The sequence below is a fragment of the Vombatus ursinus genome, unplaced genomic scaffold (assembly GCF_900497805.2).
Source record: "Vombatus ursinus unplaced genomic scaffold, bare-nosed wombat genome assembly UNPS02006874.1, whole genome shotgun sequence".
Lineage (NCBI taxonomy): Eukaryota > Metazoa > Chordata > Mammalia > Diprotodontia > Vombatidae > Vombatus > Vombatus ursinus.
Genome location: NW_020946652.1, coordinates 702,926 through 730,003, shown reverse-complemented (window position 1 = coordinate 730,003; position 27,078 = coordinate 702,926). Strand labels below are relative to the sequence as shown.

The window sequence follows — 27,078 nt, the reverse complement described above, 5'->3', positions numbered from 1 at the left end:
CTGGGTCAAACATCACACACTATTTAGTAACCTTTTTTGTGTGGATAATTCCAAACTACTTTCCAAAATGGATGTACTCATTCACAGGTCCACCAAGGGTACATCAATGTGTCTGTTTTCTTATAACCTCTTCCAACATCAATCATTCTCCATTTTTCTCTTCATTTTTGTTATTCTGATGAATGTGATGTAAAATCTAAGAACTGCTATAATTTGACATTTGAAACTGAGTTGACTGTATCTGTCAAATTTTGAAATGTTGTCTTGTTGTTATCAATATCTCTAATGACATTTTCTATTACTACTATGATTTGTTGTTTGACCCAACAATTGTTTAGGATTGACTTAGTCTCCAGTTGATGATGCTTTTTTTTTAAGTTGCTCTTTATATATATATAATATATATATATAAATTGCATTCTGATCACTAAAGGATGTGAATAATATTTCTGCTTTTTCTGCATGAGGTTTTTTTTTTTTCCTGTCTTGAAACAGGATCCATTTTTTTTCTGTCAAAGTGTCATACGTAATTGAGAATATGCATACTCTTTTCTATTCCCATTCAATAATCATCAGAGGCCTAGTGTATTTTTCCCCCTAAAATTCTATTCTGGTCCTTAGTTTTTTCTTGTATTTTTCTTTTTTTGTTTGTTTGTTTGTTTAGTTAAATCCCACCTCTGCTACCCAGTTGTTCATTTTGTGAGATAGCAAAGAAGAGACAAGAGCCAACCCTATGGCCTCAAGTTCCACCCAGGATAACTGAAGCCCTCATCGGGTACCAAGTGCCACTGATGGTATGGAAACTAATACTAATAGCTCATATTTATATAGCAATTTACATCTATTTCATTTGATCCTCCCAATAGCCCTATGAGGCAGTTGCTTTTTTTAATTCTGAGTCTATAGACAGGAAAGTTAAGGGCCAGAGAAGTGAAATTATTTATATGGAGTCACATGTCAGAGATGTGGAGGTGGTAGCATGGTACATCAAAAAGAACAGTGGTTCTGAAGTTGAAGAAAGAAAGAAAGGAAGAGAAAAAGGAAAGGAAAGGAAAGGAAGGAAGGAAGGAAGGAAGGAAGGAAGGAAGGAAGGAAGGAAGGAAGGAAGGAAGAAAGAAAGAAAGAAAGAAAGAAGGGGCGGCTAAGTGGCACAGTAGATAGAGCACCGGCCCTAGAGTCAGGAGGACTTGAGTTCAAATCTGGTCTCAGACCAGGCACTTGACACTTACTAGCTGTGTGACCCTAGGCAAATCACTTAACCCCGATTGCCTCACCAAAAACAAAACAAAACAAAAAAAAAAGAAGAAAAGAAAAGAAAATAAAGAATGAAAGAAAGAAAAGAAAAAAAAAAATTTCCTGGATTCATTTCTTCCCTTACTGCCTATATGATCTTTGCCAAATGACATCACCTTTTTGGGACTCAGTTTCCTCATTTGCAAAATGAGGGAGTAGAGTCAAAGGATTTGGCCAAATCCCAGTTCTGCCACTTATTACTTGTGTGATCTTGGACAAGTCACTCAACCACTCTAGGCCTCAGTTAACTTAGGTATAAAATGAAGAGGTTTAGAGACAGAGGACCTCGGTTCAGATCCAAGCTCTGCAACTTCCTATCTGTATGACCTTGAACAAGTAATTGTACCCTATTAGGTCTCAGTTTCCTCACCTGAAAAATAGGGAGACTGGGCCAAATCACCTCAAAGGTACCTCCCTGCTCTAAATCCCATGATATAAGATGAAGAATGAACTGGAAAAGGACAAAGTTTATACAATAGAAAATGGCATTAGCTCTAGTACCTACTAGAGATTTTGAAAAGTTCCTGGAAGCATGAGATGATGGGACAGCATTTTCCCTCACCGATGCTCTAACAAATCATGTCATCTTAAACCTGTCATCACCTCCCCTGACTCAACTGTACTCTTTCTCTCCAAGAAATGATGTTCAAGTTCCTCGCTAAAGACAGATGTCTTTCTGTTACCCCAGAAGGTTGAATTACACCACATTCCATCAAATCACTGAGCAAAAAGTCACTCCCTGGGTCCTATAGGGAGTAAGGAGGGAGAATAGACTTCTTGGGACAGCTTCCGAGAAAGCAGTGAGGACCAGCCAACCTCAACCGGAAATTTCATGTAGGGCAGAGCCCACCAATTACTACCTCCAGGCAGGCTGACAATTGGTCTCAGGGATCATATTTTTACAGCTACCTCCTCCCTCTCAACATTCTTGCCCTCACTAAACTCAGATTCTCAGGCAATGGGAGATGTCCCCTCCTCTTTTCAGGGTAGAAACTCCCAACTCTACCCTCCACTGCACCTCTGGGCATATCCTCTAGATAGGTGGGTGAGTGGATGAACGAACAGACAAACGAATAAACGGAAAGTGTGTTAACTGATTGTCCTATGGACTGATTCACCAACTCTATGATGTCCCAGACACTGTTCTCCCTGGCCAGCACTCCCTTTCATTTGTTTACTCCTATTAGAATATAAGAGGGCCCAAACTTTTCTATTTTCACTTTGTCACCTTTCTATTTTCTATTTTTATTCCCAGAACTGATACACAATAGGTGCTTATTATTTTTTTAATTCACACAGTAAGGAAAGGTAAACAAGGATTTGAAACATGTAACCAATCCCAGTCCATTGAGCCCCTGAAACAAGTTTTTCCTATTTTCTCTCTATTAATTAGCTTCCATTTATGCTGCCGACATCTTGTTTGTCCATAGCGGTTTGCATACTATCTCCTCTATTAGGCAGCGACTTCCTTGTGAGCAGAGACTCTGGGTTCCCTTTCCTTGTAGCCCCAGCACTCAGCACCACGTCTGGCACATAGAATAAATGCTTATTGACTTGAACTGGCCTAAAGATGGGCAGTGGGGGCAGTGGACAAGACAACCTGGTTTCTGGATCATGCCATTTGTGATTTTTGTCGAGTCACAACCTATGCCCAATTTTTACACTATGTTATTTAACTTAACGAGAATGTATTAAATGTCTGCTCTCAACATTCTCTGCCTTAGAGTGCTGTGGATCTAGTAGGGGAAGCTACATCCACACATCAGTATGATACAAAGCAGAAAGTGAACCTGGTGAAGGAGGGATGGAGACCCAGTGATACAAGGAACTGGAAAAGGGAGATGACAGGCAGAACGGGAAGGGTCTGGTAACTGAGCCAAGTCCTGAAGGAAGAGATGGCTCTTCCACAGTATAGAGAAAAGCAAAAGGTACAGTCAAGGCATGGAGGTCATGACCAGAGGCAACAAAGTCCAAGAGGGCAGAATGAGATTGAGCAACAGACAGCTGTGGCCTGGGGGAACAGGGAATGTATAAGGGGAACTAAAGTAAATAAGGCCTGGAGAGGGAACATGGAGCCAGACTATCATGGGCTGTCCATGACAGGCCAAGGAGATGACATCTCCCCATCCAAGGAAGCCATTGAAGGCCTTGAGGGAGATCGGGGGCAAGGCACTGGGGCACAAATCTGCCGGCAAAGCTAGCGGAGTACTGAGAGCTTGACTCACCCCAATCTTCTAAACCAAAGGATGGATCATAGACATGATTTGTCTATCATTCAATTAAGCCCGCCTGGAGAGAATGTTCAGAGGATTATTAGGAGGGGACAGGATGTTAAAGGGAGATGCTGTCTGATGGAGGCCTTATCTATGGTCTGAATAATTGTAGCCAGGAAATGTTCCCAGATTTCTGTGGCTGATGAGCCCCACCTCCTTCAAGAAGTGGGACTGGGAAGACCCCTCCCATTCTCCAAGCCAACAAGCCCCACCCCTTCCCTCCTGGACACAGTAGGTATTAAAGAGGTCTGGTAGAAAGAGCTCTGGATCTGCAGGAGTCAGGAGATGAGGGTCTCCATTCGGCCACTAAGAAAAAAGCATTTCCTTCTGAAGTAGAACAAGTTTTATTGACCTCATTTTACAGAAGAGTAACCGAAAACTTAGAGAAGTGACTTATTCAAGTCCCATGGCCACTAAGCATTAAATTAAAATGAGAACCCAATTTTCCTGGGTCTTCCAGTGCTGTTTTCACCCACCACGCAGAAGAGGGGAGGGAATAAGCATTTATATGGTATATGGTGCCTAGTATGCTCAGCTCCCTCCAATAAGCATGACCACTGGAGAAGGCAGCAGGCTGGAAGTCTGCCTCAGTCCCTCACCTCATTAGCAGGACTTGGAACCAAAGCAACTGCTAGCCCTTTGTCAGGAAGACTGAAGTGCTGGATGAAGTCTAGCAGGTCCAAGGTCATACTGCATGTCAGCTACATCCTCCCCTCCCAGGGCTATTCTGTTTCAGGGATCTGAGAAGTGGGACCTCTAAGACAAGGGTTCTTGGCCTAGAGCCTATGAATTTTTTAAAAAATATTTTGATAACTGTATTTCCATATAAATGTTTTCCATTACAATGCTACATATTTTATTTCATACGTGTGAAACATTCTGAGAAGGGTTACTGCATTGTTAGTTAGAATGCCAAAGGGGTCCACAGCTCAATTAAAGTGAAGAACTCCTGATTTCAGAGCTCCTGAGGACGCCAAGGAGGGCACCCTGTGGCCTTATGCAATTCAGACCTCCTGATTTCCTAATTACTCCTCACACTCCCTCCCCCTCCCTTTAAACAATGTTTAAAGAATGGCCCAGAGAAACTTGATATTTCTCTCCATTAAAATCCAGTGACTGGACTGTGTCTCTAGCAACAAAGTCAGGTCCCAGACCACTCCAGTTAAACCAGGGATGAGTCCCCAGGGTTTTGCCCAGAACATTCTCCTGTCTCCAAAAGTCAGATTCTCTGCACCACTAAGGTCTCTCTTTAGGGCTGGTCACTGCTGGAGCTCTTTGTAGGCAAAATCCTTTAGAAGCTTCTAGAAAAGCCCAGAGGATGGGTACTTCCACAGGGGACTTGAGCTCTGGGCTCTGTCCTGGCCATGATGCCTTCCTTCCTTCCTTCCATCCCCTGGGCTGAGAAATCCTTCTCTCTCTTTACTCTGTATCTCACTCTGGCAAATAAGCATCCAAGCATTTCTAACTCTCCTGTCCCCTCAGGACAGGTCAGTAAGCTTTATCATCATGCCCATTTAAAATATCAGGAAACCATGGCCAGCCCGGGCAGCCTATCCCTCTGAAGGTGACGACAGGTCAGAGCCAGTGTCGGGAGGCTCGAAGCAGCGCTCTGACGTGGATTCTTGGGAGTGATGGTGATACTGACAGGGGGTTAGCCTGCCCTCCCTCCCTATCATTAGCTAATGAAAGAGCTTAGAAACTCCTCACAAGGACCACAAGGAGGCACTGAAGAGTGACTGCTCTAAGATGGTGGAGCTATGGGGGCAGAGTGGTGTATACCCTGCCAGATACAGGAATGCCAGTGGTTAGTGTTGCTGAATCACTTTACTTTGTTGCAAGGAAGAAATCAATGTAGGGTGTGTGGGTGGGTGGGAAGGATAACCATGGGGAAAGGAAGGCTTGGGACATAAAGCCATGGAGAAAACAACAAAACTTATTTTTAATGGAAAACTAAAGAAATTATTGGCTCCTTAATCAAATAAACCGATTAAAAAAAAATACAGGCTTCCATTTTATTTCCTAGGGTTGTAGTGAGGATAAACTACACCTTGCCACGTCAATGTCAGGGGGCTGTTGTCCATTACTGTGATGACAGCCAGTTGTCTGAAGAAGCAAGCCCTGGCACAACGGAACGTGTCTGGATCCAGAGGATGTGGGTTCAAATTCTGCTTCTGACTTTGACTGTCTACTGTCTGGCCTCTGTAAAACAAAGGACTTGAAGGTCCTTTCCTGAATTAGATCTAGGACCCTTTGTCATCAGTGTCTGAGATTTACAAGGTTGAAAGAGCCAGACTCTGTTCCGACCACATTCTAAGGCAGCTAGGGGGCCTCATGGAGAGAATGCTCATTTGACTGTGAACTCCTTAAGGGCAGGGACTGTCTCCCCCCCACCCCCTTTCTATGTATCTCAAAGCTTAGCACAGTGCCTGGCACATAGTAGGCACCTAATACTTACTGACTTCCTGAATGCTGAAATTTGAGTCAAGAAGACCTGGGCTCAAATCTTACCTCTGACACTTACTAGCTGTGTGACTCTGTGCGAGTCACTTAACCTCTGTTTGTCTCAATTTCTTCTTCTGTAAAATGGGGATACTAACAGCAACTATCTCATAGGATTGTTATGAGAACTAAATAAGATAACATAGATGAAGCACTTTACAAACACTCCCTATCGTTATCATTGTTATTATTATCTGTTTATCAAAGATTTACAGCTACAAAGGACCTTCCAGGGCAGCCAGTCCAACCCTCACATTTCACTTTCCACTACCAGTTCTCCTCTTCAGTTCAGCCCATATTCTAATGGCATTAGCCATGAATCTCTGGGACCCAATAAAAATCACTGACATTTACACAGAAAGCACTTTCCATACATCACCTCATCTGATACCCCCAATAACTCTGAGAGCTGAGAGCTTTTCTTTCCCAGATAAGGAAACACCTGAATCTCAGAAAGCATAAGTGATTTGCCCAGGATCACACAAGCAATAAGCGTCGAAGGTAAGCCTTGAACCTGAGGCTTCTTGGCTCCAGGGCTGGCACTGAATCCATTATTAAGGAAATTGAAGCTGACTTCACTACCACCCAATTCCATCCTCAGCAAAGGCTCCAATCCGACTCTCTTCCCAAACATGAACTGCAGGCTGTAAGAGAGGCTTGGCCACTGATTATCACAATTCTGTAGGCCCAATTAAAGCAGTGATTAATTGGATGTCATCTGACATTCATCCTAGCCATCCTGGACAAATAAATAAGGAAAGAAAAAAGACCAGCAGCAGGTAGCAGGGGAAGGAAGCCACAGCTCTTGGCCTCTGTGGGAAAGAGGAACTGTTTGCCTAGGCTACCTGTCATTAAGAAACAGTCTGTCTCCAGGTGGGGACACTCAGTTCTCTATATTAAATTAGAAGCATGATTCAAAGGGGAACAGACTCAGCCAACAGGAGCGAGAGGAAAATCAATTTCGAGTTGTCCCTGACAACTCGCCTTTTCCTCTGAGAATAAATCTGATCAGAGCTGAAAATCTGACAAGGAACCATTTCCGCACATTACATCACATCCCCGAAAATCTGTGCTGAGCCAGTGAGATAATCAGGTACACTAATTACTTTCCATAACACCCAAAAGATACTGGATTGCTGCTTTGGCTGCAGGCTTCACTTCCTCTCACCGACAGGCCAACTGACTTCCCTTTGAACAAGGATGAAGACGAGGTTACTGGGGGCTTACGGCTCCTCTGAGAAGCAGGGAATCAGGAAGAGAGCGTCAGCATCGTCCCATCCCTAGAAAAGGAGGCACAGTTCTTAGCCACCTTTTTCACCCAGGTTGCATCAGGATGTTATATGTCTCTTCCCTGCCATGTAATTCAGAGCACAAATCTGTGAAGAAGCTTACACACTGGAGAAAACAGCATGAGGCAGTTTCCTTGAGGTGACTGACTCCCGCCTTCAGCCTGCAGCTTCCAGAAGGGAGGGATTAACTGAAGACCATTTGATCTCTATTAATAATAGGTTCCAAGCTGGAAAGGATGCAAAGGTCATCTGGTCTTAACCTCCCCATTTCACAGATGACAGAGCTGCAAATGTCAATCCCAGGTCACACAAGGAGTGAAGGGCGGAACTGGGATTGAGACCCAGGTATCCTCAGGTTGCAAAACCTAAAGACAGGAGACTGCTAGCTGACCTCAGTTCCCAGTGTGGTATGGCTCTTCAGGCAACAAGAAATTTCCATGAAATGTACCCGTTATGGGCTGAGCCCTGGAGAAACAAAGATAGGTAAAATATGGCTCAAATAACTCCATACATAAAGATCTATTCAGGTTAAGGGAAAGGTGATTTCCAATGGATGAGACGGGCAGTGGAGTACAAAGAAAAGGAGTCAGGACACCTGAGTTCAAACCCCACTGCCTCCAATGACCTGCAGGGCTGGGTCGTTTGACCAAGTCACTTCATTTCTTTGGCCCTTGGTTTCCTCATCTGTAAAAATAAGGAGGTCAGACTAGATGGCCTGGAAAATTCTTTTCAGCTCTAGACCTATGACCCAGCAATCTTAAGAAGGCATTTCAAGGCTCTCCCAGCTCAAAGGCAGTGATCCTGTTCCTTAGTTTCTTCATCTGTAAGATGGGGATGACCATAACATATGTGTTACTCATTTCCCTTGGTGGTGATATGAACCAAACAAGAGCAAGGATTTAAAGCACCTGCAAACCTAACTCCACTGGACATTCCAAAGTCAAATGGCATCGAACGCTCCAGTAACAGGGGGCTAGCTGATTTTATCCTTGTGGACATGCCCTTAGCCAGACAGAGAAAGCAGCACTTCTGCCACACAGTGATAGACGGGTCTGGCTTTAGCGAAGCAGAAAAACGAGCTCAATTAGAAAGCGTCTAGGAGACCCTCGGGCTTCAAGAGGTTTCCTTTGGAGACCATGAAAGGAAAAATCATTCAGCACAAGTCTGTTGTGTTATTGGTATTCGGTTGTTTCCATCATGTCCAACTCTTCATGCCCTATTTGGGATTTTCTGCAGAGATCCTGGAGTGGTTTGCCATTTCCTTCACCCTCTCATTTTACAGATGAGAAAATTGAGACAAACAGAGTGAAGTGACTTGTCCAGGGTCACACAGCTAGTAGTACATGCTCAGGTCTTCCCAACTGCAGGCCTGGTTCTCCATCTACTACACTACCTGGCTCCCCAGGACAAGTTATTTTGACATATAACAAAGGTGAGAAGACAATGGGTGGATCCAGTCTGGTAAAAAGTGTCAATAGGGCAGAGGGATGGTAGAGGGAGGGTGTTTTGAGCTTCTCCTGATCCAACTACGAGGCCTCAAATCCAGTTTCCAGAAATGGTGGATAACAGAGAATTAGAGGCAAGAGTCCATCATCAAGCCTTGCATGGCCTGAAGGATAGCCTGAGAGAAGCCCTCGAACCAGAACCCTCGAAAGGGTTTGACCCAGCTGTCCACACAAGAAAGAACAAGTGGATAAGAAATACATCCCAACCAGACTCCCATTTTCAGATGGATGGCCTACCTCTAGAGTTTCACAATCAGTCCGTGCACTAGGGACGTGCAGGACAAGTGGACAGCGATCGTGGCCCAGTATTAAACAGGAAGAGGAAAGCCAGGGGGCTCCCTCGAGGACTGCGAAGACCCTGCAATAACCTCCAGACTTCTCCCTGAAGCAAAAGCCCGTCTTTTTGAAAATAATTTTCTTCCCGTGTGTATGGATATATTTCATAATATGGCTACAGGGGTGCAGCCCTCATGACCTTGATTATGAAAATGTTCTCCTTATCTTATCTGATCTCAAGACCAAGAATTCTTAGCCATCTCCATGACACGCGGCTGCATGCATTTCCTCCTGCCTAGCAGACCATTCTGTCTGACACCACTCTCCAAACTCTCCTTCTGGGCCCTACTCCATGTGCTGTCTTCCTTTATTACAATAAAAGCTCCTTGAGGACACAGACTTCTTCTTTGCTTGTATCCCTTCTACTTAGTGATCACAGTTTCTGGAATAAAATGAATCTCTCTCTCCCTCTCTCCCTCTCTCTCCCTCTCTCTCCCTCTCTCCTCCCTCTTTCTCTTTCCTTCTCTTTTTCTCCCCTTTTCCCTCCTCTTTCTTTTTCACTATTTCTCCCCCTCACCCCTCCAAAGACCTGAAGTTGTAAATTACTTAAAGGCAATGGTGAATGATATAGGCTGAAACATATTACGAATGAGGAATCATCCTGAAAGAAATGTTAAGGCCATCTGAAAAAGTGACCTAAAAAATGATGAGATAATCACGTAGAAAAAGTGAAGGGCAGTCGATGATCCACTCCTTTGTCCACTGGGAGGTGAGTAGATTTAGAGCTGGAGGTCAGTGGGCGTGGTCCTTTCATTTTACAAACGGGGAAACTGGGGTCAACAGAAGAGTTTTGCACTAGTGATGGAAGTAGTATCATGCAATGTCAAAGAAAAGAGGAAGGCCTTTAGCACAATGAATCAGCCCCCATGGGGCACTTAAAGAGGATTTGAATAAGAATTCCATAGGACAGGCAGATCGGAACAGGCTTTATTGTGCCTCATTGTGAGGATGTCCACATTGATGCCCACAGGTTCAGAGCTGAGAGGGACCACAAAGGTCAATCTAACCCAACACTACCCTTTTAGTGATGAAGACGCCAGCACACAAATAAGTGAATCAATCAGTCGATCAACAAGCACCCAGTAGGTGCACTGAGTTAGGTTAGACTCGTACAAAGTCTTACAGGAGGGAGAAGCAGAGCCAATGCTGGACGCAGGTCATCAGACTCCAAAGCCAAGGTGATTCCCACTGCCTCATATTGAGATCACAAGTCCACTAGAGTCTTAGAGTATGCCAGGGGACCCTTTGGTGATGACATGGCTACATAAAGCTACCAAAAAATAAGTTTAAAAAATCTTGTGCTACTCTTGAAAACATGACCATCAGTCTGCCACAGATTTGAATGTCTCAAAGGCTAAAGATGGTGGCACTCTGTCAGTTTCTAATTGGATGGCCCCGAGAGGTGGTACCCATTTGACACACCCAGCACCATGTCCTTTAACTCTCCCACACACCACCCCACTAAACTCCCCGGAAGGGAGGACAAAATCATGTGGCAAGAGCAAGGGCTGAATGGGGAAGAGCTGACCTCAGGACAGTCAGTTCAATTCCCTGGGCCTCACCTTCCTCAACTGTAAAATAAAGAACTTGGACTCCATAGCTTCTAAAGCCTCTTTCAGCTCCAACTCTAGAGTTACAGAGGGTTCAGATAAAAGAGATTGGGAGGAGAAAGAAGGAAGGATAGGGAAGGAGGAATAAAAATGGGAGAAGGAAATGAAGATTTTTTAAATTTATATTCTTCTCTCTCACCAGCCCAACTCCCTCATGATCCCACCACTGCTGGGGAACCCCACCAACCGCTTATGAATAGCAACATACAGTTAATGTAGTGGCTACAGTGGTTATTGTTACTGAGCACTGGTGCCTGAGGCCTCCCACCCAACTACAGAGCAAAAGAACGGTGGGTCATTCTTTTCAAAAATGCCTTGTTACAAAGCAACTCAGCTGGGTGGAGGATAGAGAGGAAGTAATTTGTGGCAAATGGATGCTGCGTTAACCATAAACCATTTTATTCAGGTCTCCATCATGGCTCTGTGGATGCTGGAACATCTTTTTATGTGCGAGCTAATTTTCAGCCTTTCAGGGACCAGCAGCAGTACGTTCTGCCTTTTTCTTTCATTGTACCCCCAGCGCTTAGCATAATGCCTGACCCATACTAAGAAGCACTTAATACACTGTTTATGGACTAACTCACTGTCTGACTGTCCTAGGTCTCTATAAAGGAGCAAATGGACCGTCTTCTGGGCCCCCAAAGACATTAGACTGTGGGACTGCTCAAGCAGATATCCCTGGGGGAGGGTAGCCAGGGCTTCAAGAGAGGAGGACAGTAGAACAGATGAGGAGGCCAGTCTAGCTTTGGCTCTGCTCTGAGCAATCCCCCAGGCCTTCACAGATGGTAATGGGAAGGATGGCTTCCTTGACAGCTACATAAGGGAACGTTCCTGCTGCATATTGTTCACGGACTAGTTAAAAGGGAAAAAAGTGGCAGAAACCAATTCCAATTCCAGGAGAGATGAGGGGAGTCCATTCCTGGTATTTGTGCAGCAGAGCATTAGGCCTGGCCTCCTTGCATGGTCGGCATTTCCTTCTGTGGTTGTTCCTAATCTTAGAAGTCCATTCTTATTTATGACCGATGTGGCGCTTTGCATCTGTTTGGATCACATTTTTATTGGTCACTCGGCATTCTTCATCCTGTGCATTTTGAGAACACCATGAGTCAGTCTAAGTCTCTCTCCCAAGCAGTGAACTCCCCACCTCAGATGGCCTCTTGTCCTTCCATGGAGCACACTCTGGTCTGAAGAAAGGGCAAAGTAGGGGGGAAAGGAAGATGGGAAGACCTCTGATACTGCCTCTACTTACCCTGCTAACTTTGGATGACTCCCCTCAGGGAGAGGCAGATTAATGCTAATTAATTAATTAAGAGGCGGTAAATGCTAATTTTGGCAGTTCCCAAACATGCCCGCCAATTTCGCCCGAAGCCGCCAGGCACAGGGCCTAAAGGTCCCACCATCAGAGTTGCTCCTTTGGTTTAGGACCTGTGTCTCCAGAAGGCCACTGTTAGAAATCTCTTTATCTGGCAGACGAAGGACAGTGGTATGACCATAGGACAAATAATAAATTACAGATGCACAAAATCCAAAGAAATGGAGGACAAAAGATGGTGTGGGGGAGGCGAGCAGAGAAGGAACCGGTGGATGGGGTCTGGCAAAGTCTCAAGGAAGGTGGGAGGGAGTAGCTTCCACTATACAAAGCATTGGAGTCTGTCAGCCAAGCATGACTGCTCCCATTTTACAGATGAGGAAAATGAGTTCAGAAAAGTGCCTAGTAAGTACCAAGAGTACAGAACTCAGGGGTGCCGGGTCCGAGCCCAGTCATCTGTACTTCGACGTCATGACTCAGTCCAAGAGGGGAGAGGGAGCAAAGGAAGAGGTGCCCAAAAATAATCTGCAGGTTTTTCCATGATAAGCTTCCAGCCCTTCTCTGGCCAGCTTGGCCTCGGGGTGGCCGACCTCCTCTGCCCCTCCTTCCACCCCCTTGCTTTGAAGCTCAGCACTTCTACTGGGATGACCTATGGTATAGCCCCTGCTCGCCATCCCAGGCCTAACGGTGCTTTTGCCTTCGTAGCCCCACAAGCCAGGGTCTAGCCCTCAGTCGATACTTAATGCTGGCTGAGCTGCCCTGAGAGCGCTGCAAGGATCTCAGAGGTCATCTCTGCCCAATGCCCTCATTTTACAGAGGAGGAAACTGAGGCTGGAAGGAGTTATGGAATTGCCCAAAGTCCCACAGATAAGGGTCAAAATCAGAAGTTAAGGCCGAGCCCCCAGAATCCCCTGCTCCTGAGGGTTAGCATTAAAAAGGGAGAGTAGAGGAGAGATGGACAGAAAGATATGGCCAGTTTCTAAAAAATTACCTACAACAGAGGTATCCAACACTCAGCCCCTGTGGGGCCTAAACCAGATCAAAATGTAATTGGGAAATATTTAACAAAATGGATAAAAATACAATAAAACATGGATGACGCTGCATTTAAAAACTAAATCAATACACAGCCGTGAGCACTCCTTGCATACATATTAGTGGCCTGGGTTTCTATTTGAGCTGGACACCACCGACCTAAAGCACTTCTAGAAGAAGAGGATGGATGCTATGGGCACTGAGTCAGAGGGCAGTGACCAGAGTGCCCACTTCCAAATGTACTGGTTGTGTGACCTTGGGCAAGTCACAATTTCTCAGTGCCCTAGACAATGAGACTCCAGTGTAGAGAGAAGCTAAAATACATTGAGAGAGGGAGTTTCCTCAGCTAGGAACTTCCCATACCTATGAGATCAGATTGGGTCCACAGGCTGTCTCTCTTTCCTCTTTCCTCTTCTCGCTCTCTCTCTCTCTCTCTCTCTCTCCTCTCCCCCTTCCCTTCATCTCTCTATCACACACAAACACACACACCTCTTACCTAGGGACTATCACAGTAAGGGAAAAACTTTCCATACATCCCTCCTCTTCCCCACAGCTACAGAACTTGCTGAGTGTGTCTACACATGTGGGCTGCTGGGCAGGAGAACTCTGGAGGTAGCACATCTGGGTCCCTGAACAACCTCAGTGCCCCCTCCTCCAGCCCCACTCCCTAACAATGGAATCAGTTTTTCAGCCAGTAGTTTTTCTTGGGGACCCTCGCTCTCTCTCTTGCCTCAGCCCCACTATCTCTCTATTATTATTTAGAGATGTCCTTCCCAAACAGGGCCTGGAATATTATAATATCGTTTTCCTCCTTTCCTTTAGACCAGCCACACGTTAGTTTAAGCCTGGCTTCCAATCAGAGTCTCCACAGGCAGTTTCCTTTCAGTGATGCACAGACAGGAGGTAGCACCCCTGAAACATGAAAGCCTGTTGTGAGAAAGCCAGTCTCATCTCATTAAATGATGTCCCAAGGTGTTAGTGATGCATTCACGGGCCACAGCTCGGGATGGATGAGGAGGCACACGGGACGAGAGTGGAGTCCGACCGTGACGGGGCTCCAGGCTCTTCTTAAAGGGAAGGTGAGTGAACACCTGGAAACCGAAGCAGCGATCACAGAGCAGTTCATGGCAGACCAGCCACGTTTTGTGACAGGGTTACTGGGTGATGGCTCTGGGGAACTCCATGGAGCTTTCTGAGATTTGGGCAAAGCGTTTAACAGCCCCTGGCAAACTATTCTTGTGGCAGATCAGAAGCTGCAGCCCAGAAGATGGAAAGTGGGGAATGGGGAGCGGAAGGAGTCGTCCTTCATATTTGTGCGCCGTCGCCTTGGAGGGAGGTCAACGGGGACCCGAGAATCTGTGCTTGGCTCTGTGCTGGAGGACATTTTTAGGAAGGACTTTACCAAAGCAGAGATGGCAAGCTCATCAGATTTGCAGACGACTCAAAATTGGTAGGGACAGCTAACCTGCTCAAAGACAATTAGTCTCCCAAAGACTTTGACAGCCAGAGGACCGGCTGGATCCAAAATAAGTCCATCGGAGGTACCGCAGAATGGGTTCAAAAGATGAGGTGACGTAATGGATAGATCCTGGTCTCCCATCCACCCTGGCTATGAGACACTGGGAGTGACTGAAGCTCTCAGGACTCTGATACGACAAGTGACAGAGAGGATGCCCACGTGCGTGGGAAAGGGGAAATTCCTCATCGGGAGCTCAAAAAAAAGAGAGAAAGCTCGTTGTCAGGAGGGGGCTGGGAGGAAAGAGGGGGGGTCCCAGGGTACAGCAGCCCCCTGGGGAAGGGAGCCTGAGGGCCTGGGGGGTCTGCTCTCTGGGACACAGCATGTCATGCTTGACCCCCTCCCAAAGACTCTACAGGGTTTAATCAATCCTCCGCCAGCAGCTAAAAGAAATATCCAAGATCCATTTGGAGGAAAGGAAAGAAAATGCTTTTGTTGACATTCCAGCCCTCCAAATGGAGGTACCAGGACCTCCGGGCCCCAGTGTCCTCCTCTTCAAGATGAGAGTGTTGTCACTGATCAGTCCCATGGCTTTTCTGCTCTAACGTTCTGGGTTCTCAGAGGCTCTGAGGCTCATAAATTCTGGGAAGACTTGTGAGAAAGGAGCAAGGGCCCCATCCAGCGTTGGACCACACTTTGCAATGGTGTCATCCCTTAGTGACAAACACAGAGGCTAATAATGCTGTCATTCAAGGCCTTCCACCAACCCTTTCAGCTTGGGCCTATCCAGAGCTCCCTTCGCTGTAACTCGAATTCTGGCTACACGGGACTATCTGCTCTTCTCCTAATTCATCTCTTCCTGCCCTGCACCCATGTGGTCTCCCTCACTCCACATCTCCACCAACTAAAGCAATCCTCCTCCTTCGAGGCTCAGTTCAGACGCCTCCTTCTCCAGGAAGCCTTCTCTGATTGACCTGCTCCTCCCAGTCCTGCTGAAAGGGATGGCTGCCAACTCCCTCGATTCTGTCGACTCTGAGGTTCTCACCACCGTGTAGCCTGTCCTCATTATCCAGGCTCCTCTCTGATTGCCCTCCCTGGTGGAAAGCTGGGGAAGGGCCCGTACTCACTCTCGTCACAGTTACTGGATGAAACTATGGAGTTCATCACGCCTGGTGCTCTCCCTTTAGAGTCCTCCAGGGAATGGTCCAGAATAGGACCTGTCAGTGATCTGCCCTGAGGCAGCAGGTAGAGCACCAGGCCTGGAGTCAGGAGGACCTGAGTTCAAATCTGGCTTTAGACACTTCCCATCTGTGTGACCTTGGGTAAGTCATTTGACCTCCGTTTGCCTCAGTTTCCTCATTTGTAAAATGGGAACAATTTTACAAATTGTGAGACTCAGATCTGTAACCCTGGGATCTGACTTTGCACAGAAAGCCCTGGCAGCCCTCTCCGCGCCTCCTCTGTCCTCGAGGACCCTCCCTCCCAGATGAGTAACGTCTGGATTCCTTTAATATGGAAGAAAGGTGCTTAGTCAACAAGGGAAGACAGTCTGTACCACAATTACCCCAGAGGGAAGGGGCACACTGACTTCTTCATGCTAGAGTGTAAATGGCTAAGTACACAGAAGGTCATAGACTTAGAGACCAAATCCAGCCCCCTCATTTTACAGATGGGAAAACTGAGACCTATCTTTTTCCTACAAACTCTTTTGGATACGTGGAATGGAGAGAGAGAGCCCTGGATGCCTAAAAGGGAGACTGAGACGTCAAGAGAAACTCTGGAGACATTTACAGATCATCTCCATTTATCTTTCTATCCTAAGTACTCACTAAAATTGATTAACCCTAGCCAAGTTTCACTTTGAGTGTCCCCCTTCTCCAGGAAGTCTTCCTTGGTTTATTCCCCTCAGCACAAAACCAAAAACCCATCAAGGACCCTCTCTGTCCCTTTTCTCTCCCATCATGCTAACTGGGCTGTCCAGTTCTTTCTCCATCTGTTGCTCAGTGATCTGGCTGGGTTTCAGGCCTGGACGAACCCCAGAGCTAAACCGAGGAAGAGGGCTGGAGAGACAGAGACAGCCCTTTCCCCCGGCGCCTTCTCTCCGATCTGTGCGGCATCAGCTCCAAGGTCATCACCATCCCCCAGAGTCCCACAATCAAGCACGGGCTCCCAATCATGCTCTATCTCCTGCTGCCACCCACCCCCACATCCCCCACTGAGCCTGAGAAATGCTGGCTGAACCCTAGAGCCTCCTCTCCAAACCCCCAGCCCAGGGAACCCAGCGCTCGCTCCTGCTCCGAGAGAGCCGCCACCCCCGAGTGCCCAGCAGGCTCAGCCCGGGGCCGGGAGGCAGCGGACTGGCATTTGACACCCATCCCCGAGGTATTAGCATCCCCCTCTTTCTCTCCACACTTCTGGGAGTCCGTGCCCAGCCTGATAACTGCGGCAAAGCTCCATCAGAGAGGCAGATGCTGTGTTCCAACAGAGCCAGCCTCCCTTGCCTAGTTTGAGCAGAGCATGTTGTCTTCTTGGAGGGGAGGGGGAGACTTAGTCCCAGAAATGAGCATTCCAGTGTTCTGGGTGGGGGGAGTGAGCAAGATTCCCTCTGCTAATGACCTCCCATGACCTCAGGATCAGCCGGTCCACCCCCTCCCTGAGCAAGAGGCCCCTCTAGAATGGCCCCAACAAGTGGTCATTCAGCTTCTCCTCTAGGGCCTCCACGTGGGGAGAGGGGGAGAGGAGCAGAGGCAGACAGATAGGCAGACAGACAAAAAGACAGAGAGACAGAGAGAGAGTCATTGATCCTGGGCCTACCCTCTGGAACCAACGAGAACTTCAGCTACGTAAAAGAAAGAGGCCCCCTTGCTCATCACCTGAGAAACCAACCCTACATTCTTTTTTTTTTTTTTGGTGAGACAATTGGGGCTAAATGACTTGCCCAGAGTCACACAGTTAATGAGTGAAACCAAGCCAAGAAGCAGAATTAGAAAGGGGGGGGGCAACCTTTGACTGGTACTGGTTTATACAAAAAATAAAGATTCTTTTAGGTTTGCAGCATATTTCTATACATCATTTATTTTTTTTTCTTTTTTTGAAAGGATAAAATTGAATTTGTCAGTATAGGGAGCTCCCAGCATGTAAACTCCCTTCACTAATGCAGATGGACAACTAGTCCATCAAAATCTAGGCTGCCTTAAAAGTGGAGAGCTCACCGTATGTGAAGATAAGAAAACAAGGTGACTTGTCCAGGGTCTCACTGCTAGTAAGCCGCTAGGATCAGATTCTGAGCAAGACAAGGCCTTAGAAACCATCAAGTCTAATTACCTTATCTTACAAAGAAGGAAACTGAGGCTCAAAAGGGGTAAGAACTAGTATAGGTCAGAAGCAGAATCTGAACCCGGGTCTTTGGCGCTCCAAAATCATCGCTAAATGATGGTGGCTCTGCTGATTTTATTTCTTTGTTTTTTGGAACTGACAGTGCTGCTGACCTTCCTCCCAAAGCAAAGTTCTCCAGCGGCTGGTCCCAGGCCAGGGCATTCACAGCTCCTTTATTCTGTGGTTGTTGTTTTGAACGCGTGAGTACTCAGCCAGCGAGGCCCGGTGCTGTTTCTGGGGCATCCAGTGGGGGACGCCCCCACAAAGGGCAGCAGAGGCACCCGACCGGCGTCCTCTGGAGCGTGGAGAGCTCGGCTCTGCCTCAGCACGGGGCCGGCGGCTCAGATTTCGGCTTTTTCTCAACATCCGTGACAGTGAAGTGACTCATCTAATTACCGACTGGGGAACAACACCTCAGCCTCACATCCCAAATTCAATTTCCAAAGGTGTGAGGAAGCCACGTGAGCTGCCGAGGCTGAGGCCGGGGCTGGGGCTGGGGCTGGACTCCCTGATCCCCCAGCAGAGGATGCAGAGGGAGAACAATTGGCCCACGAGGAGGGCACAGGGGACCAGGCTCAGGCCACGCCAGAGCAGCCTCTGTCCCAGAGGGTGGACACTCACCTGCACTGGCCTCTACTCGAGCCTCAGGGGAATTGGAAGGGTCTAACAGGAGGGAAAACAGTTGGCTTGGCCACGAGGGTAGCCAACACGGGAGGAAGGATGGATTTGGAGAGTAAGGACTTTCTGAAACTCATTTCTGCTACTCAACACCTGTGTGACCCTAAGCAAGCCTATGGGACTCAGTTTCCCCTTCTGTAACTTGACAGGAGTGGTCTAGATCCCAGGAGCTGCATGACTATGACCCCCTGATTGCCAGCTCCGCCATTTTCTAGCTGTGAGCCTTGGCCAAGTGGCTTAGCCGCTCCGGGCCTCAGTTTCTTCATCTGTAAAATGAAGGGCAATCTTGAACTTTCCACGATCCTGTCACTTCCTCAGTTTCCCCAACTATAGAAGGAGAATAAAGAGTTCAGGCTAAAAACCCCAAACTTTCATCTTGCATCTTGAACGAGCCATTTCCCCATTCTGGGCCTCATTCTAAAAATGAAGGGGTTGAGGGCAGCCTCCGTGGGCCCTCCCAGGTCTCGGTCTCAGACCCTAGGACAGTGCCAGACAGAGACCATCTCCGAACCAAACGTTCCAAGCTGGCTGCCTTGACATTCTCTGCTTCCCAATTAAACCTCAGTTCGGAGTTTTCCCGGAAAGCTTCGGAGGCGGGAGGGGCCTGCTCCGTCCCAGATGCTGCCGCTCTCTCCTCGAGGTGCAGCCTGTGTTCTCATTCCTGAGGGAGCTGCAGAAGTCCCGTCTTCTCCTGGACAAAGGCACATTCCTGAGCACTCACCCTCTGTCTGGCATGCAGCAGGGCGATGGGGCTGCTGGGCTCTCTTCCCCACTCTGCTCCTCTTTTCACCATATATGGATGGGAGCCTGGAAGGCTAGGTCACCCAGCTCAGGCCTGGGGATGAATGCAATCTGGTATCCAGAATGTTTGTCTTTACTGGAAATCGGATGAATCCATCTAGGAAACATTTACTCAAATGCACAAAGGCTGGGCCTAGCCTGGCCAGAGGCGAGACTCTGGCCCAGACAGACAAGTAGGCATGCCCGCTGGAAGATAGGCAGGAACGACCTCCTTCTTCAAGATCAGGGGCAGGATTATGAGAAAGCATGAAACTCCTCCCCAGATTGGAATTGAGGACAAAGACAGACCCGCAAGCCCCAGGCTGGACTCATCCTAAAGGTTTCCCTCCAAACCAGGGCCAAGACAGGAGCTCCTGGCCCCTGGAAAATGAGCCGTTTGGCCATTCGATTTTTAGAAGCAGATCGACCAAACAGCTTGACTGGGTTTCCAGGAACCAGGAACAAACTGGACGTACCAACGAGATCAGAACATGCATCAGATAGCCATCTCCCTAGGGAGAAACGTTTCTGCTATTTTAGGATCCTGATAGTTATCTGAGCTGGAACTAGGGCAGGGTAACCGGGACTTTGGCCCCGGGGGTTGGGATAATTGATATGGGGGACAGAGGGACGAGTGCCACACTTCTCCCCTGCGGAAGTCCCCCACCTCATACTGGTCAGGAAGCCCCACGTTACTCAGGACAAGCCATCCATCCTCCCTTCCCCCGCCGGGTCTCACTGCTGCACTTGTCTTATCTCGCAGTCCTGTCTCCACCCACCCCAACACTCAGAAGCTCTGACACCTTTGTCTCTTCCCTGGTCCTCTTAGCACAGCACCCGACATACAGGAGGAACTGAATAGCCCAAGGCATTTTCTCCCTTTCATTCCTTCCTTCCTCACCCTCAGGTCCAGCCTCTTGGGACCCTCTCGGCAATATCCCTCGCATTTGCTCCCTCCGCACCAAGTTCCCTTCTCTTCACTCTGGTCGAGGCTCTTTTTAGACTATACTAGCCACCTGGGGGGGAAGTCCCTTTCGCACTGGGACAGGCCTCATGGTTAGGGAGATTTTAGCCCCTCTGTCATCCCACCTGGACCTGCCCTTAGGGCAAAAAAGCTCAGTTTAATCTCCCTCCCAAGTGACAGTCCTATTTAAGGACAGTTATCATGTCCCTCCTGAGCCTTCTTCTCTCTAGGCAAGACATTCCCAGCTCCTTCAGTCACTTTCTCCAAGTAGAAATGATCTTTTTCCTCAAACTATCACATGATGATTTTTTTTTTTTCTTGAAACTATCATAAGAGTGATTCCTTACCCTTCCAAGCACTAACCCATGGTAACTAGACTACCTGAGTATGCATCTTATTCACCCACAGGAGCTAGGTGGTGCAGCGGACAGAGTGCTAGGCCTGAAGACATATCCAACCTCAAACACTCACTGGATGTGTGACCTTGGGCAAGTCACTACCATCCCTTAGCTTAGTTTCCTCATCTGTAAAATGTACACAATCATAGCACTCACCTAGCAGGGATTTTGCGAGGATCAAATGAGATGATATTTGTAAATTGCTTAGCACAGTGCCTAGCACATAGTAAGTGCTTAATAAATGTCTCTTCCCTTCCCCATGTACACAGATGAAAATATATATAGGGAAAGGAATTTCAAGGGGGAGGACTTCTAACACCTGGGTGGGGTGAGGGGATAAAGAAAGGTCTTATAGAAGAGATGGCCCAGTTGTGCTTTGACACTGGCTGTGGGAACATGGGTCAGGCCCTTGGAACTTCAGTCCTCCTAATTCTGGAGTACCGCCCTCACCGGAATGTGGCAAAGATTAAATGAAATAATGGATTTAAAGCACTTTGCCAACTTTAATGTCAATATATAAATGTCGGCTATTACGAATATTAGCCATCCCAGGTCTTGATCCCATGATCAAAATAAACACCTACATTCCAGAAACAAAATTTTCTGGCTTAAAAAAATGAAAAGAAAGAAAGAAACTACTTGTGTTTGTAAAATAAATAGTCAGTCTTCAGCCCATCTCCCAATGTGTGCTGCCTATAGGCATGGGTGGGTGGCCTTGTCCAACTTCCCTTCGTCCCCACTCTAGGGCGGGCAGCTTCTTCCTGGGTAGCACACCTTGACTTGGCCTCGTGCTCCACTGGTCCGTCCACTCTTTGTGACCTGGGCAAAGCAGTCAGGGACTCACTCTCATTGTATGCTAATGAGTTTTAATTTTTCCCACCTTGGCAATGAGAAAAATGGTCTACAATCCCTCTCCAAAAGCCAGAAAGAGCCCTGTGAATTGCAAGGTCATTGGGAAATGTGCTTCCTGTTCTCAATGGGAAGGACCAACTGGGAAAACCAAGGTAAAGCAACTATCCGCCATATTGGATCCGAAGGGCATGGGAAGCATGAGGAGCCGCAGGTCTTTAAGAGGAATTGGCCTCATGTTTTCCAAGGGGGCAGAACGCCAGTTTTAAAAGCTGATTCTCTATTACGATCACCTCAATTCAATCTAAATTTACTGATTCTAGCCCCTCATATTTGCAAAGGATTGTGCTAGGTTCTTGAGACACAAAAATATTTTTTAAATTGTCCCTGGCCCCAAAGAATTGACTTTTTAAGCACTTTACCAAACACACAGATGTAGCTTTCTTGCATTTCCATACATGTGCAAGACTATCTCCTGCCTCCAAACCTTTGCTCAGGTCATCCCCTCAAGCCTGGAACACGTTGCCTCTTCATCTTTCTTTTCCTCCAGATCTAGCTCCAGGCCTTCTCCTACACGGGGCCCTTCCTGGTCCTCTCAGCTCCTCCATCCCCGAGAAGAAATGACTTTGTGTTCATCCTGTACGTACCCAAAGGCACACATGTCGTCTCCTCCAAAGAGATACAGGCTCCCAGCAGGCAGGAAGTATTACATTTTTGCCTTTTGTATCTCTAGCATCAAGCTCAGTTCATGGCACACGGTAGTTTTTCCATAACTGCTTGCTCATTAACTGGGAGGTGATAGGATGTGGCTCATGTCATGTTACTTACCCTCCTTAGTCTCTAGGATTCTCATCTATTAAAAGGGGGAAAGATGTATAGAACTACAGGGACGTCCTCCGAGACGCCTCCTAGTTCTCCATCTGTGACCCTAAGAAAATCCAAAGTTATTTAAAGAGGAAGAAAGTATTCATGGGGGAAAGGGGGAGGAAGAAGCCTCTTAGCTGTGCATCGAAGGCAGCCAGGGATGGTGATGAAGAGGCATGAGCGTATCACCAAAATAGCAAAATTAATACTCCAAGACTCCCTATGACTTATTGGGATTGAGAGAAACTTCAGAAGGACTCCATCTCAGCCTGCCTTGTCATTCTCCCTCAGCCCCTCTTGGGAGTGAGCAGCTTGTCACATCTCCAAGAGAAGCCAGCCGGTCTCCTCCAAGGCAGAGCCATCTCAAAAACATCTCATCTGTCTGGGAGGCAGGGAGACCAGTTGGAATAACGCGTTCCCAGCGTTCGCTAGAAAACACTCCTTGTTCTTGCTGTCAAAATAATTCTGTATTAAACTTCTGGGATATGTGACTAATATGCCTGGAACCTGTGTGGAGTGACTGGTTTATTTATTTTAGGGAGGAGGGAGGTGGAGGAAAAGGAGAGGAGGAAAGGGGGGGGAGGAGAGAGAGGGAGAGAGAGAGAGAAAGAGAAAAAGAAAGAGAGAAAGAAAGAAGGAAGGAAAAAAGAGGTAGAGAGAGAAAAAAGAAAGGAAAACAAGAAATAAAAAAAAAAAAGGGACGAGGAATTATGAGACCTAACCACATGGCCCGCTCACCAGCTCTGGAATCCAGCCCTAGCTCCCAGGAACCAAGCTGAAACACAGAGAACCCAAAGCAATGGGTGGGGGCTGCAGAGAAGAGGCTGCTGACTTCCCACGAAACACAAGGATGCCTCACTGTTCCTAAAAAGACTGTTCGGCTGATGCCACCAGGAAGGCAACTCACCCCACAGGGGAGTGGGGAGGGCAGTGGCTGCTGGGAGAGGAGACCTGGGATCTGGGCATTCCCTCTCCAGCCTCTGGCCTCAGATCCTGGAAGCTGCCCTTCCCCACCGCCGCCACCTTTCTCCAAATACGGCAGCATTGTTCCTGGTTTGAGTCAGTGGGTGGGTGGAAGGTGGGGGATGGAGGCTGCCTTCAATGGGAAACAGATGAGGTGATCGAGGTTAATAAATCCAAAACAAATCCTTTTTTATGAACTGGAAAATAATTTTCGACTGAAATCAGCCACTTGCTTGAAGATTTTTTTTTACTGGTGGGCCACAGGCCCATAGGGAGCAAGTGCGGGGGTTGGGGGGGAGGGAGGAAAGGGGGAGCTGGGCAGGAGGGTGACAGCACATGGAGGAGTCTGGCCAAGAAGTTAGCTTACACGCCCAGACACTGGTGGTCATCTTCTGTTTACTCTGGGCTGAGAACTTTCGCTCCTGAGGTTTCTCTGGCAGAACTGCCTTTAGAAAACACATTTTCACTTTCTCCACCCCCCCCCAACCTCAACCTCATCCTTTGCCTCCCTCCTTTCCCCCTCCTTTCAACCTTTAAAAAAAATAAAATAAAACAAAACACTTCAACCTCTCCAAGAGGGAGAAGAGAAGAAAAGGGAGGCCTATCCTTCTCGGTACATTCCATACATGAAGGGGTAGGGGGGAACCTCTTCCTGAGCTTGAATTCCTTCTTTAAAGTTCCTAGCCAACTTTCACTTCCTTCCTCACTCCACCCACTTCTCTCTACTTTTACTTGGGCCTTTTCACTTACCCCACCCTTTTTCCCCCCTTTTCCCACTCTTTTTTTTTTTTTTTTTGGTGAGGCAATTGGGGTTAAGTGACTTGCCCAGAGTCACACAGCTAGCTAAGTATCACGTGTCCGAGTCTGGATTTGAACTCAGGTCCTCCTGACTTCCAGGCCGGAGCTCTATCAGTTGCAACCCCCCCCACACTTCTTCTCCCACTCTTAACTCTACTCCTACCTAGACTGTACAACCTCCCCCTACACATATTCATCTGTGCACTAAGAGTAATCCTGATGAACCAATATTTGCTTCCCTAGAACCACAAATCTAGAACTGGGAGGGATTTAAGAGTTCCTAAGGGATCCTCTCGGTTCCAATCGCTCACTTTACAGAGGGGGAAACTGAGACCCAGAGAGTTTACAGGATCCTACATCCAAAGCTCTCAGTGACCTACCGGTCCAACCACCTCATTTCATAGAGTGGGAAAAGGAAGTGAAGTCAAATCATATTTTCTTTCTTTCTTTTTGGTGAGGCAATCGGGGTTAAGTGACTTGCCAAAGGTCACACAGCTAGTGAGTGTCAAGTGTGTGAAGCCGGATTTGAACTCAGGTCCTCCTGACTCCAAGGCCAGAGCTTTATCCTCTGCACCACCTAGCTGCCCCTGAAGTCAAATCATAGAACCCTAGGTCTAGAACAAGAAGGGACACTGGGTCATCTAGTCCAACCCCCTGCCTTTACAATAAGGAAACAGAAGCCCAGGGAAGCCGGATGACTTGTCCAGGGTCCCACAGTCAACGTGTCAGAGGCAAGAATGAATTTGCAGATCACGTTGGAGATCTTTCCATGGCTCTGACTAGTCTTTGAGGTTCTTACTCCGTGCAAAGTAACCAGTTTTAGTCCAGATTTTACACATGAAGACCAATTAAATCTTTTCCACATAGCATCACATACACATTCAGATTTTTGGAGCAAAAACTGAAAAGTATCATTTGTAACAGCGAATTTAAAAAGAAGTCAAATCAACAAGCATTTAAAAAACCTACTATGAAATAAACAAATTCAAAAAAAGCCTACCATGCATTTGCAAAGAAGCTTTAAAAAGCCTACTGTGTACCTACGTAGCACCGTGTGCATGCTTGTGCACAAAATGAAGCAAACACCTGGCTCCTGATCTCAAGGAGCTCAGCTTATAACAGGACAGACAACATGCAAACAGCTACATTCAAACAGATATAAACAAGGTAAATTGGAGATAATTAACAGAGGGAACGCCCTAGCATGAAGAGGGAAAGACTTCTTGCAGAAGATGGGGTTTTATGGGACTCGAAGGAAGCCAGGAGGCAGAGATGAGGAGGCAGCCGGTGAAAATGCCCACACTCTGAGGGTGAAGTGTCTTGTGTAAGGAACCATAAGAAATCAAGGGACGGAAGAGTAAATGAGGGAGGTACAAGGTTTAGTAAGACTGGAAAAGGAGGAGACAAAACCTGTCCACCATGGAACAAAAGAGGTACATTGTCCATGGGTGTAAATAGCCATCCTGACTCTGGATTCATTTTTCCATTGACCTTAGCCATTGAAGTCCTTCATTTTGACAATATTTCAAGGATTACAAAGCACTTTACATGTGTTAGCTTATTTGATCTTCAACAATGCTCTGTAATAGCTAACACAAATATTATTCAGAAGGTGAGACTGAGCCTCAAAGAGCTAGTGTCTTGCCAGTGGTCATAAGGCTAGTGTCATGGATGGGATTGGAACACAGAGCCCCCAACTTCAAATGAAGTATACCCCAATCAGCTCTGCCTCCCATCTCAGTGCCCCCACTCCAAAAACCTTTGCCCTAATCCATAATCCCCATCAATAATCTTCCTCCTCAATTCCTCCTAACCCCAGTAGGGCTTCAGAAGATCAGATCTCAGGTTAAATGTAATTCATACTCAGGTGTAGTCAGCTGCTGCAGCTCTTAGGAGGACTGATAGTTCTTTGTTTCTCATGGATTTTTTCAAGAGTTTGTCAAGGCAGATGAATTTCTAATTCCCAAGAGTGTACCTGCCCTAACTGATGTCTGACACTTGAGATTTTTAGCACATCAACAATGTTCCCTAATTAGACTGGAACAGAAGCCAACTAGACCAGCAAGAAGTGACTGCCTAAACTTTTTGGCTCTGAGGCTAAAGTGTGGCCAGTGCTTAGGTCCTCCCACCCTTAGCAAAGTGTCTTCTCTCTCATGAAAGTACTGAAATGGTGGCTACCATCTTTTGAATCCCACCCCAGTTAGTTGTCTCTCAGTTTCTTCGTCTGTCAAATGAAGAGGATGGACAAAAAGGCTTTCCAGATTGAGATCTATGACCCTGTCAACATTGGGAATAAGGACTGAAAGAGGTCCTGACTGAATAGACCCCATTACACTAGAATACTCTGGTGTGCCCAACACCAGGATTCTCATTGACTTGATCAAAACTTGTAAGTGACTAGTAAGAAGCCTATGGCCATCGAGCTTTGTATAAAGTCTAGAAGAAGGTATGGACTTGTGATTTCATTGGTCTAGGAAACTCCCAGGTGAGGAAAGTCTTCCTTTCAATGCAAGTTAGCACCTTCTCTTCAATTTATAGTCTCAGGGAAATGCCTAAATACTAAGAAGTTAGGTCAGTCAATAAATATTTATTAGGTGCCTACTGTGTGCCAGACACTGTAATCAATGCTGGGGATGTAAAAAGAGGCAAAGGACAGTCCCTGCCCTCAAGGAGCTCACAGTCTAATGGGGGAGATGACGAGCAAAGAACTATACACAGACATGCTATGGTGAAGATAAATGGGAAATGAGTGAAGGCACTAGAATTAAGAGGGGCTGGGACAGGCTTTCTGCAGAAGATAGGGC

General features: G+C 47.0%; 1 protein-coding gene across 7 annotated transcripts in view; it reads right to left on the bottom strand.

Annotated features, from left to right (window-relative positions):
* The window catches only part of LPP (LIM domain containing preferred translocation partner in lipoma), a 692,945-nt gene that overhangs the window by 559,671 nt on the left and 106,196 nt on the right, over positions 1 to 27,078 (bottom strand). Inside the window, exon 2 of one of the 7 annotated variants that reach the window (XM_027848887.1) lies at positions 7,172 to 7,345. The exons of the other annotated variants lie outside the window; for them this stretch is intronic. The gene's annotated coding sequence lies outside the window, so the exon portion shown is untranslated. The remainder of the gene's footprint in view (positions 1 to 7,171; positions 7,346 to 27,078) is intronic. 7 annotated transcript variants of the gene reach the window in all.